This window comes from Pteropus medius, unplaced genomic scaffold (assembly GCF_902729225.1).
Source record: "Pteropus medius unplaced genomic scaffold, Ma_sr-lr_union100, whole genome shotgun sequence".
NCBI classification, from domain to species: Eukaryota; Metazoa; Chordata; class Mammalia; order Chiroptera; family Pteropodidae; genus Pteropus; species Pteropus medius.
Window position 1 is genome coordinate 7662918 of NW_024349804.1, and position 12950 is coordinate 7675867.

Consider the following 12950-nt stretch of genomic DNA (forward strand, 5'->3'; position numbering starts at 1 on the left):
ATCAGTGGTGGTGACCTCACAGAACCCTGGCAAGAGGGAGCCTGGGCTTAACAGAATTGACCTTTGTCTCCGTCTCAGTAAGTGACTCTACTGGGATTGAAATGGAAGATTTTTCTGACACCAAGTCTGTGCCGTTTTTACCATCTCAATGAAGATGTCTATTCTGTAAAGACACATAAAATCCAGAGCCCCATGGGAACGAATCATGAAGACTGGACCTTGCAAGTGTCAAACTTGAAAACTGTGGGGAGGAGACATGACAGAGAACGGGGGGTGGGGGGGTGGGGAGGAGTGGTGACCCCTGGGTGTGGGTGGGAGGGAAAGGCTCGGTGTACAGGGTAGAGTTGGAGGTCTAGCATTAAAATCTAGGCCAGCAAAGAGAGGGGCATTGGAGAATGGGCATGAGCTAGGCTCAAGGTTATGAACAACCAGGCATCCCTCAGTAAATGCTTAGGGAGCAGCCACTGAATGCAGGTGAAGAAGCGTATGGAAGACTGTGTACAGAGCAAAGCAGGGCTCCCGACTCCAGGGAGAAGGTGCTGGTTCTCTCTCTGCAGTTTTGCTCACTGTGTCAGGAAGGGCACCTGGATCTGATCAGTCTGGTTCCAGAACAAAAAATCCCTGCTGGTCACATCCACACGAAATGTCTAGCCGGGGTGCAAAACATGTCTTCAGTCTCCCATGTTTACCTGTCCTATGCAAACTCAACGAGGAGGGCTGCTAGACATCTCCTCCTCTCTTGGAGCCTCCTCCACAGCCCCTTGTCATTGCATCCCAGAGGGGCTGCCTCAGGTCCCCGGGGTCCCCCGCCCGCTCTCTTTCTTCCTGGGGCAGTGATGTCTGATCCTCCAAGCTTTAGATCCTTCAGATTCTTCACAGAGGAGCATCCGCCACGCAAGCAGATACCTCCCTCGTTAATTTCCTCACTCTCACTGCGGAAGTCTAACCATGCTATTATGCCGACAGAATCCCGTCCAATTACTTAATTATGTTACAGACCTCTACTATGGACTGAAAGGTTCTGTTACCTCCAAACAAAAGTTGAAGTCTTACCCCCCGCCAAAGTGATGCTATTTAGAGATGAGGGCCTTTGGGGTTAAAAGAAGTCACAGGATGGAGTCCCATGATACACTTATTACCTTTGTAAAATGAGGAGGAATTAAGCCGGAGCTTTCTCTGTCATGTGAGGACACAGAGAGAAGGCAGCTGTCCATAGGCCAGGAAGGGAGCCCTCATCAGGAACTGCAACTGCTGACACCTTGATCTTGGATTTCCAGCCTCCAGAACTGTAAAAAATAAATGTCTGTCGTTTAAGTTACTGGTCTATATTTTGTTATACCAGGCCAAGATTATAGACAACCTCCTCCCCTCAAAATGTGAGGGGAGAAGAAAGAAAGAAGTTAAAGGAAAGGGATAATCCAGAAATGTCAATTCTTGAGAAAGGCTTCAGATGGAAAGAAGTGTGACCACCTCTTCCACGAAGCCCTCCTTGAGCTCTCCAGATTGAGTTAACACTGACCACGCTCGCACGCTAGCTCAGCTGCCACCCCTGCAATGCTGAATGGTGTTAATTTGCGTGTATCCTTCTTAATCTACTCCGAGCTCTTTATGACTGAACCTTGCCTTATTCATGTTCTCTGTGTACACTGCTGGCACACAACAGAGTCTCCGTAAGTGCCTGCCTAGTTGAATACATAGCATGAGGCACTGTAGGGTGAGTCTCACAGGAATGTCGCTTTAGGATGTAGACATCTCAGATCCGGCACAGGGTAGCAGTTAAGAGTGCAGGTCCTGTATCCAAATGCCTTGGTTGGAATCTACCCTCTCCCACTTAGCTGCCTGAGCCTGGGCAAGTTACTGAGTCTTGCTAAGTCTTAGTTTCTAAGGCTATAAAATACATATACTAAGAACGCTTACTTCATAAGGTTGTGGTGTGGACCAGCTGAGATTATCTATGTGAATAGCACCGGGCCTGTAGTATATGCTCAATAAATCTCAGCTATTATTATTTTTCTAGGAGGCAGAGGGGAAGAAGATTGTTTTGTGTGATGGTCAGGGACATGGAGGAGGTTGGTCTCGAACTGCCCTGAGAGGGTGGGGTTCGATAGTACTGAAAACTTGGTACGTGCCGGCACCTGCCATATGTTTGCTTATTTCATTCTCAGCCCAGATTTGTTAAAGATGAACAGACTGAGGCTCAGGGACATTGTGCAAACTGGCCCAAGGTCACACGGCCAACGAATCGCAGAGCTTGGGCTTAAACTCAAGCTTTCCTGACCTCAGAGTAAGACATTATAGGCCCAGGCAAAGTCTCAGGAGTAGGAGACCCAAGGTCATCCAGACTCTGGCTCCAAGAGAAGGTGTCTGTGATGGCAGGAGGACAGATGAGGGAAAGTAAAGGTAGGCGGCCCGGGCAGTTCTCCAATGCCAGACCAAGGAACTCGAACTAGTTCACATAAACATTAGAATGCCATTTCCGGGGTGGGTATGAGGAAAAAAGCTGCCGAAAGGGGTGGAAAGGGATCTAGATTGTATTCGAGTCCTTGTCATCTATCGTTGCAGATCTCAGCGTGTCGTAGCCACTGGAGCAGGCATGACAAAGAGAGGCTTGGTGCTGCCCCGTCTCCCGGGGTGTTCTGGCAATGCCCATCCTTTGTCCTGGACGCACGGCTGCTGTTTGTTGGGCTTCCAGCTCAGGTTTTAGCATCTGGATTCTCTGCAAACAGCAGTTCGCCCTGGTGGGGAGGGAAACGACGCCCATGAGAACACTGTTAGAGAAGCTGCTGCTTCCTCTGGGAGCTCCCTGAGCTGCAGAATGCCACTGGGCAAGGGCACTCCTGTCCCTAGAGGCCGTGTCCTGCGATTCGAGGCAACTGTCCCTGCTTCGCAACGACTCAACAATTCCATCTTGTCTCACCTCTCGGATTTTCAGTTCCCTTTTATACAATCGGGAGAATACAGTGCCATCTGCTTTAACTGCTCTGATGGACCAAGTGAGCAAATTATGAAAAGACTGACATCCTTCTCCAAATGCAACATCTGCCATCTTGATAACTTTCTTCCTCCTGCTCCCACCCCCAAAGTAGACTCGATCAATCCAAGAATCAAGTTCAATAACAGAAACAGATGTAAGGTGCCAAAGTCGGCACTGGGTGTGGAGAAGTGAGTGAGAAAAATCTGTCCCTAAATATCTCCTTCATTAATAGAGGAGTTCTCCATGTGAGCAAATCTGCTGATGAGTAACCTGGATGTCATCTGGGATTCTCCCCTCATTGCCCCCAGTACTAGTGACAAGGCATTGACTAGTTTCCTTACCTTTGTTACTTTACTTAATCTTTCAAAGAATCTTGTCTCAGAGATTTTAAAACCAAAGCTCATCAAGACAAATGTGTCCAAGGACCCCCAGCCACTAAGCGGCACAGTCAGAATTCTAACCGTGGCCCCAAACCTAGAAACCTTTCTTCTGCCAGCCAGCCTTGCAGTGAGCAAAAAGCTTTTCTCTCACACCTGCTTCCCCGCTCCCCCACCACATGGCAGCTTTATTCCAGGCACCCATCCTTTCTCACAGAGATGAATTAAATAAGCAGTACCCTGATCTCCCCTGTTGCTTTCCAATCCACCTTCCCCGTGGCCACCAGAGTGAACTTTCTCCAACACAGATATAACCATGTCACCACTGTTTAAAACTCTAAAGTGCTTCTTTTGTCCACCAGATAAGGTCTAGATTCCTTGATGTGCCACCCAGAGCCCTTTCTGATCTTACATTTGAAAATCCCTTTTGATGATCCCCAGCATACTCTGGCCAAGCAAACGGACCACAGATATGGCCCCATCCATCAAGTATTCCTTGGGTTTCTATGTTGAAATTTCATTCTTCTCTTCATTTGTCTAGGAAAATCCTACGCGTGCCTTGAAATCGAAGGTTTGTTCTTACAGGAAGCCTCTCTGAGCCATCAGACCCCCAGGTAACTGACCCACCCCTTGTGTTGTCCAGTGTCATTATTCCTTCTATTATGAGGAAGTTGGTCGATGAACAATGATGCCCCCGAAATGAGGCAGGACAGGGAGGAGCCTTATCTCCGAACGGTTGGTCGTGGTCTTGGGGAACATGTCACAAAAGAAGTGGTATTAGATCTGGAGTTTGAAGGAAGAATCAAATGCGTTTAGCTTATCGTACCCTGAATTCTCAGCTGTCACCAAGGAGAATGTCAACATTGAAGCCTGTTGAGTAGGAAGAAGACAAAGCCCCTTAAATAAACCACAGACGGTGGTGTCTTTTGTTCTCCAGTTTGTGCTGCTGGCTGGTGGCTAGTCTGGCAATGAGCCAGGTGTCCCTCAGCACTTTGACATTTTAAGAGATTGAGCACAAGTGGCCAGTGTGAGTGAATTTGATATTTACCAAAGCTCATTCCCTCCAGAAATATCAAGTTCCTGGGCGGGGAGTGTGGACTGGGGATGTTATCATTTTACGGACTAGGGACATCTTTTGTTGCCTTGAGCAGCCCCGGGACTCTCATGACACAGTGTTTTCTGGGGCATTTTTCTCTGGGCAACCAGAAGCAGCTTCGTCGAGCCCTCTCTTGGCCAGTCAGAGGCCAAGAAAACAAAGAGGTAAGCATCCTCGGCATCGTCATCACACTCGGTGTCTTCTAAGACCCTCTAGGAGATGACCGAGAACCATCTCCTGTTTGGTCCGATCTAACTTTAATCACGCCAAGTAAGGACTTCCTCCTTCCCAGGAAGATAATTCTTTTTTTTCCATAATTCATAATTTTAATCCTATCACAATCCATCTTTTTCTTTTCACTTTTTGAATTTCCACCACATACCTCTTTCTCCAAACCCTAAATCTTAGTCTGAATGAGCACTTGCATTGTTGTTTTTTTTATGTATTTTGAATATGCATAAGCTGTAATTTACAAACATCTTTTTTTTTTTTAAGACATATTTTTGTTAAGATCAACATCTCTCTTCTCTCCTTTTATTTACAGTGCTTCTGCTCCTTTTAGGATATGGACTGGCTAGAAAGGTCGTGAATTTCCTGCAACCAAGGGTGGGTTAGGCCATCTGTCATGGATCGTCACCTGGTAATGACACTGTCAACATCAACGGCTACTTATGATGGGCTTGGGACGCATGGGCTCTGGGCAAGACTGACCTGAATCCACGAACTGTTACAACGACCCAGACATTTGGTTTGGTATCACTCTTGTTCCTGGTTTACAGGTGTGGGGACGAGGCTCAGAGGGGCTACGTGACAGGTTGATGGTCAGGCGGTTGATGAACGACAGAACCTGCCCGCCTCCAAAGACAAAGTCTAGAGTCCCACACGACATGATATCTGGAACTTTTGTTGATGTCTGTTTTTATTTATCCTTCTTAAAAAAATGACAACATATAAAGAGAGAAAACAAGGTCGGAGAGACAAAAATATTGGACACCGTGACGTTGTCCTTATCCCTCCTTGAGGGCCTCCCAGCAAGGGTGAAATTCGATTTCCTTAGTTAAAGGCATTTGAGGTCATGTTCAGAAGTTACAGTTCGCCAAGCGGCCGAGACCACACACTCCAGTGACCTCCAGGACTGCAGCCGGCTCGCATGCCTGCCATGGTCTTATTTTGTTCCTCTCCCATTTGCCTGGAGTGATTTGTCCTTTATAAACCAGCCTCATCTGGGAATAGTGTGCATTTGTTAATTACCTTTACAGAGCCAGCAGATGGTGTAGAAAGCACTGTATTGTCTGTGGATCCCAGCCAAAGAGAGAGAGGGAGGGAGGGAGGGAGGCATCTGTTTATTTGTTTAATTTCTTCACAAAGAAACGGTGGGTATAAAAATAAAACCAGTCGTCACTCGGCATTTTAAAATGAGGAACATTTCCACCGTCACATAACAATGGTTTAAAATAAAATTCTCTTTCAGTCCCTAAAGCCTTGGCCATCCAAAGAAGTATTTGAAACCAGGAGCTGGCCATGTTGGGCTCAGTGAAGGTCTATAAGCCAGTCTTGGATGTTGGCCATATTTACCTGTCAGAGGAAAACAAAACTGCCCATCACAGTCTTGATTTTATCCTAGGTATAGAAAACCACCAGCAAGCAGATCCCACGTAGAGGCTGTCACTATGTGCCCCCCATGCTGCTTCTCCTCCAATAGCCAAAGGCCAGGTGAGGTTCAAATAAACAGAGGATAACGGCCTCTCTTTATGAAGTTTGGAGGTAGGGCTCCAGCACGTAAGTCTATACAACCATCCCTAGAATCAGAGAGTATTCCAGGGAGAAGGATTTTTAAACCAGCCCAGGCAAACCCCCTCATTTCAGAGAGTAGGATGTCGGGGCTCAAAGCAGGGAAGCCCTTTGATTCACGTCACCAAGCTTATTAGTGACAGAGCCAGAATTAGAAGCGAGGTGCCCGTGTCTCTCCCCCTGCTGCCCACTGCCCCTTCCCCAGCTCTGCCAAGTGAGCAGAAGGTGGGGAGGGCCAGAGAAGACTCTGAGAAGACTCTACGTGGGTTCTATGAGCAAAGTCTTAGAATCGGCCTGCCGTGGAAGGAACCTAAATGCTCAAGCATGGAGAAGTAGGCAGGGACATCACTTGAGAAATGAGAAATCATCTGGACAAGAGTCCCGGATATGGGCGATAGGGCGAGAAAGGTTGCTTGGGGGCCTGACGGTGAAGGGCCTTGTCATAAAGAAGCAACACCAACCGGCGTGACTATAGGACAGTCATGTTTAGGCCTGTGCAACATGGTGGTGATGTGAGGAGAGGCTGGTGAGGGACAACATTGGGGTAGGGATGTCACCTCGAAAATAGAGGAGGAGGGTATGACTCAGGAGTGTGGTAGTGGAGGGGAAAAGGTCTCATCTCCTCTCGCTCCCAAGGGCTTCTCTGTTCAAGGTCCCCAGTGATCTCAAGCATGCCAAATCCACCGATCACTTCTTTGACCCAACTTTTCTTGACAGAGCCACTCACGTTTTCTCGGATACGTCCTTAGGCTCCACGACACTGCGCTTTGATGGTTTTCCTCCTCCCTTGGCACCAGAGCTCCTCACTTGGCTGTGCCTCTAGCTGGTGGTGACCGCAGCCTCTCTCCTCGACCTCCTCGCCTTCGCCTTGACTCTTCCCAGGGCTTCGGATATCATCTATGTACCAATGACTTCAAATTTCGCCTCTCTAGTACTCACCTTTGCCTTCGAATTTACATACGTGTATCCAACAGCTTACCATTTAAACACCAAATGGCTCTCTGGAGCACAGAATTAGATAAAAGAATCCTCGGTTCATTACACACTGTCATAGTCGATCCATATAATGTATGCCCATGAGCCCAAGGCAGCCCCAGAGCTAGGACTTCGACAGAGCTGGAACTTTTTACACCTGTCCATGTGCTTTTCATCTGTTCGCACCCCCGTCTTTCTCACCTTGAGTTAATCACTGTCCTAAATTTTAGACTTGTTATTTCCTTGTGTTTTTTTTTAACAGTTTTATTATATACATATTTATGCCTAAAAGAGATATTTTTTTGGTTTCAGTTGTTATTGAATCATAGTGAAAGGTGCCATGCTATATATGGTCTTCACTGAACGTTACGTTACTAAAATTCATTCATATCATTCTGTGGGAACTCATCTAATTGTTTCCACTGCTATCCTATTCTGTTGTCTAAATATAGTACCAATTATTTATCCATTCTCCCGTCAGTAGGCATTTGGGTTGTTTCTAGATTGCTATTAAAATTGGCGCCAATTTCTTTCTCCCTTTGTTCTGCCTCTGTATTTATGACCCTCTCTCTTGTGTCACCCACAGCCTTACCACGTGAACAGTCTCCTAGCAGGAGGGTGCAGATCAGCCTGCCTTTGCCATTTTGTTTGGAGTCAAGTTTCCCAAAGGGAACCTACTTATCATCTGGGGTCCCTCTGCCCCTTGTAATCTCGGTAACGTAATTCATATCCCATAATTCAATGGCAGTGGAATTCCGAAGTCCCCCCTGTCCCCCACTCTCACATTTATTTATTTCTGAAGTATTTAAATTGTGTCAGCCTCCGCTGTCTTGGGGAAAATATGGAAAGCTCATGGGAAAATCTGAAGGTGAAACAAATCTGAGAGAGAGAGATAATAGGATCAGTAACAGAATCGAAATTCAAAATGACCTTGAGAGACAAAAGCCAAGGTGGCATTGGCCTCATGAGATCAAACGCAGATCAATACAAGACTCTCCATCTCAAGTTGTTTTTAAGTAAAAGATAAAATAAATGCATATATATACACATATCTATCTATCTATCTATCTATCTATCTATCTATCTATCTATCTATCTATCTGCTTAAAAATAAGAAGTGTAAATCTCCTTGGATGGAGGAAGATAGCGTCAACAATGATCCAGCCTCCCTAGCCGGGAGCTCCCATGGGGCCAAAGCCCACAGTGGACTCCTCAATCCAAGACACAGACAGTGGACAAGAAAAGTCCTATATTTTGGTTTAAAACTGAATTGAAACCAAAGCATTTAGGAGATGAGAAACCCAGTCTAGCTTTCCATCATCTATATAAAGGCAAAGGTCAAAACACCCTAGCAGGACATATGAGCCTCTATGATTTCTTTCTATCTACTTTTCATTCTTAACTCCATAATTGCCTTTCCTGTGAATAAGCCAAGCCTGCAACAAAGCAACTCTTTAGAAAGCTAACAAAACAGGCAATATCTCTAGGAGTTTAAGTTCCAGATCAAAGGAAGTGATAAGCCTGCATTATTCTGCATTCATTAAACCTTATCTAGAGTTCCTTCTGTGTCAAATCCTAGGCCTTATGTTTTCAAAAAGCCAATGACAAGAGAAGAAATCACTGAGCATTGGAGCTCATCAACCAATGCAGAAATGTGCCTTGCAAGACCAGGATACGTTTTGCTCAACGATATCTTCAAGCTCCCTTGATTTCTATTTTCAGATGTTTGGAAAGCTAAATGTAGATGATGGGACAGGCCTATTTCAGAAGGAAAACCAAGGCCAATGGGTACACCTTGTAGGTAGTTGGGTTTAACCCTGTGTAAGAGCTAACTCCCAAAGGAATGGACTGCTGGGAGGGACTGTCCACCTATGGAGACGTACTCTGTGTGAGACATGGCCCCGTGCATGGGAGAATCTAAGATATTTGAAACGTAGCCCTCGCTTAGTGACCATCAGCTGGTTTTAGAGTTTCTGAGATATGTCCAGAGGTGCTGAAAAGAATTGGAGCAGTCGGGAAAAAAGAATACAAAGATATTTTACTTTTGCAATTTTTGCAAAAACAGATGACATGAGGAATATTTTATAAGAGGGTCATGATAGAGAGGGGCCTGAGGTGGAAGTTTCCTACCTTCGCAATAATTCCTTCTCTGCTCATAGCCAACCACACTTCCGGGTGGGTGGTATTCACATCATTTCACAGAAAAGAACTAGGCAGAGAGAAGAGTTAACTTCACCGGCTCTTCAGTGTGTGCCAGTATCTCATTTCATCCTCACAGAACCGTGAAGGAGAGTGTACTAGCTTCCTGTGGCTGTTATAGCAAATTGCCACAAGCTTGCTGGCTTAAAGAAACAGAAATTTATTCTCTCACAGTTCTAGAGGCCAGAAATCTGCAATCGAGGTGTTGGTGGGAACGTGCTTCTCCATACAGGCCCTAGAGGAGAATCTGTTCCATGCCTCTTTCAGCTGCTGGCATTCTCTAACTTGTGGCTACGTCAGTCCAGTCTCTGCCTCTGTCTTCCCACCCACCCTTTTCCTCTGTGGGTCTCTTATAAGGGCATTCATCATTGGGTTTAGGGCTCAGATAGATAATCTTGGATGATCTCATCTCAAAATCCTTAGTGTAGTTACACTTACAAAGACCCTTTTTCTAAGTAAGGTCACATTCACAGCCTCCAGTGATTGGGACATGGACATACGTTTTGGAGGGCCACCATTCAATCTACTGTCAAGAGAATTTCGTTATCTTCATTTTTTTGAGTCTCAGAAAGTTAAGAACATCTCCCAAGGTTACACAGCTGGTAAGTGATAAAGCCAGGATTCAGTTTTTTTAGAATATAGCATTTTTTTTTTTCCTGAACTTTTTTGGAACGTAGCATTGATTTGGAAAGACTCTTGCTTTTTGTTTGTTTGTTTTGTTTTTTTTGTTTTTTTCAATTCAGGCATACTCTGGTGTTCTCATGTATATTGGACATATAGGAACTCTTATACGGTACAGCTATGCATGATTGTGTGGAAAGTTGAAATGTAAGACATGCTGTCATGACAACCCTCCCAACACAGCCAGTTTCTCAGATCAGTGTAGATTTTAAGGGCTGCTCATCTGACTTGGACATTTAAGTTGATGATAAAAAAATGTGGACGTACAGTTAGATATTAATAGCAATTCAGCTTCATAATATTTGAACTAGTTTTACTGAAGAATGAGTTTGCCGAGATTCCAAGATGAGTGATTCAGGAACTGCTGATCCTTTTCAGCTAAGAGTCTGTGTAAAAAGGACATTCGTTCAATTCTGTGCAATAAAAACAAAATTAAAAAATAAGTCAAATTCTGCAGCATACAGAAAAACGAACTGTTGTGTGTTCCTTTAATATTTTGTGTTAATTAGAAATGACTCATTGGTTTCATTGTCTTTAAACAAATAGTTTCTGTTTATCCTAGCATACCCCTTGCAGTTTTAGATATAGTTTGCATATTTGCGCTCTATGTAAGATTTCATTTGAAAACAAGATTTCACTGGTCAACAAAAATAAGCAAAGTGCTCCAATCCAATCTATGCCCGGTACCATGTGTGTCCCATACAGGTATTTTGCAAATGTTCGCTAGCTAATGGTGGCTTTGCCATGTTTCTGTCTTTACACAGCAGCTGCCTACGCGGCCAGCTTTGTATCTTAAAGGTTCTTGTGCTTTCTCTTTTCGTGTGAGGGAGACAACACCTGGTATCTATGCTCAGAGCTCAAGAAGAATATAGAAGATGAGGGACAGTCATGAAAAAGTGCTAGGTAATCGGGCCTTCCAGGCTCTGAGCCCAAATAGGCAGCTCAGCTCCTTGAAGAGTTTTGTTTCTCCGAGAGGCCACTAGGACAATACAGGCCTTATGCTAAGTCAACTGACCAGACCTTACCTCCTGCCACCACCCCCGCCTCCAGCTTTGGGGACTGCCTGTAGCTTCTACCAGGCACAAAGTAACAAAGGCCAGTCTATTTCCCTCCACACTGGAGATGCCATCAGGGGAAACAGAGCGTGTTTTCTTTCTAGTCCAAAATATTCAGTTTTCGGCTGGAAGGGCAAACTCGTTGAACTGGGAGGGAGTGGGATCAGATGGGAGGTACAGAGGCACTGGCAGCTTTTCTAACTTGGGGTGCAGCGTGGGCTCTGGTGAGGGGGGGGGTGGGGCTCCAGAAAGAGGAAGGGAATCTTGCCAGAACTGGCTGGCTCAAAGCATGCACATTCTTGGCAAGAAGTGAGAGTCTTTGGATGAAGAAATCTCAGGAAGCTGAGGAGAGGGTAGCCTTTTCTCTGCCTACGTGTTTGTGAAATCTTAAAGGCAAGCACATGCTTTATTAGCCTTTTATCCAGAGAGTTAATCTTCTAAAAAGGCAAAACCAAACAAACAAAACCAAAATGTCTTAAGTAGGTCATCGGAAAGGTGTCTTCTTGGTATTGACAATCACATTTCTTCTTTACTTTGCACTGGCAGACGTGACCCCTGCCTTGTCACAGTTGGGGTGACCTCCTGCACAGTGCTCCTGACCCCAAGACCACTCTCTTCTGCCTGCTCTACACATGCTGGGCAGAGTGGCTACCTTTTGATGATACCACTTCATGGCTTTAACTTTCTGTTTCTCCTCATTGCCTATAAAATAGACGCTTGACCTTGACAGGGAAAGCCTTCCATGATCTGTCCCTAAGCAATTTTTCAATCTTAATTTTACCATAATTTCAAGCAACTTACCCCTCGATCGGTGTTGCTTTCTGTTTTCCATTCGTGTGTCTGGCTTTTCAATGCTGCGTCTTCCTTCCTGCCATCTGCTCTGCTTCCAGGGCCCTCTCTGCCCCTCCCACCTTTCCCAGTCTAAGCTCTACCTACTCTAAAATGCCTACGTCAGAGGTTGTACCTTCTACAAAGGCTTCTCAACAAACATCTATTAAGAAAATCTGATTTACCCTAGACTCGATCTTTCATCTACGAGTGTTAAGATTTGGGGCAAGATGCATCACTTCTCTGAGCCTAAGTTTCTTCAGCTTCAAAATGAGGAAAACATACTGGATCATTTGAAATTTAAGTGAGAAATCTCATAGAGTTCTTAGCATAGTGCATAGCACATAACGAATGCTTAGAAAGTCCATGTTTTTAATTCATTTTTCTGCTTACCACGTTCTACCTTATTTTACGGTGACAAGAAATACATTCCTGTTGTTTTACTTTGCCTTTAAAAGGAATCCTGCAAAACTCTAGAAAGCCTCTGAAAAAATTCATGTAACTGACAGGCAACTTCAGACTTAGATGTTTATCACCACGTGCCACTCTGTGCTAATTCACATATGGAGTCTTTTGTGGTAAGTTTCATTTTCCACAGATGTTTTAACTAAGCATTATATTCTACCTGCTTCCCAAAGGAGCTGTAAAATCAGCATTTACAATATTGCGGAAATCTTGTTCCCATCTCAGATTTCTAGAACATAGAGCTGTCGTCCTATATTTTCAAACCACAGCAATCCTGGAAGTTACGGATACTTAGAACCACTTTACAAAGGAGGGAACAGGGACTCACAGTGACCAAGTGAGACTATCAGCCAATGTCATAGCCGGTGCAGAGACACTTAAGTCATGTGGGCACAGGGTGGATAATAGAATTTACAAAATGAATGAATGAATGAGAGTGGTGAGCTGCCTTTTACTCTGATGAGAAATATAATTCACTAGGAGTTAGGGGAGGGTAATGTTTATCACAA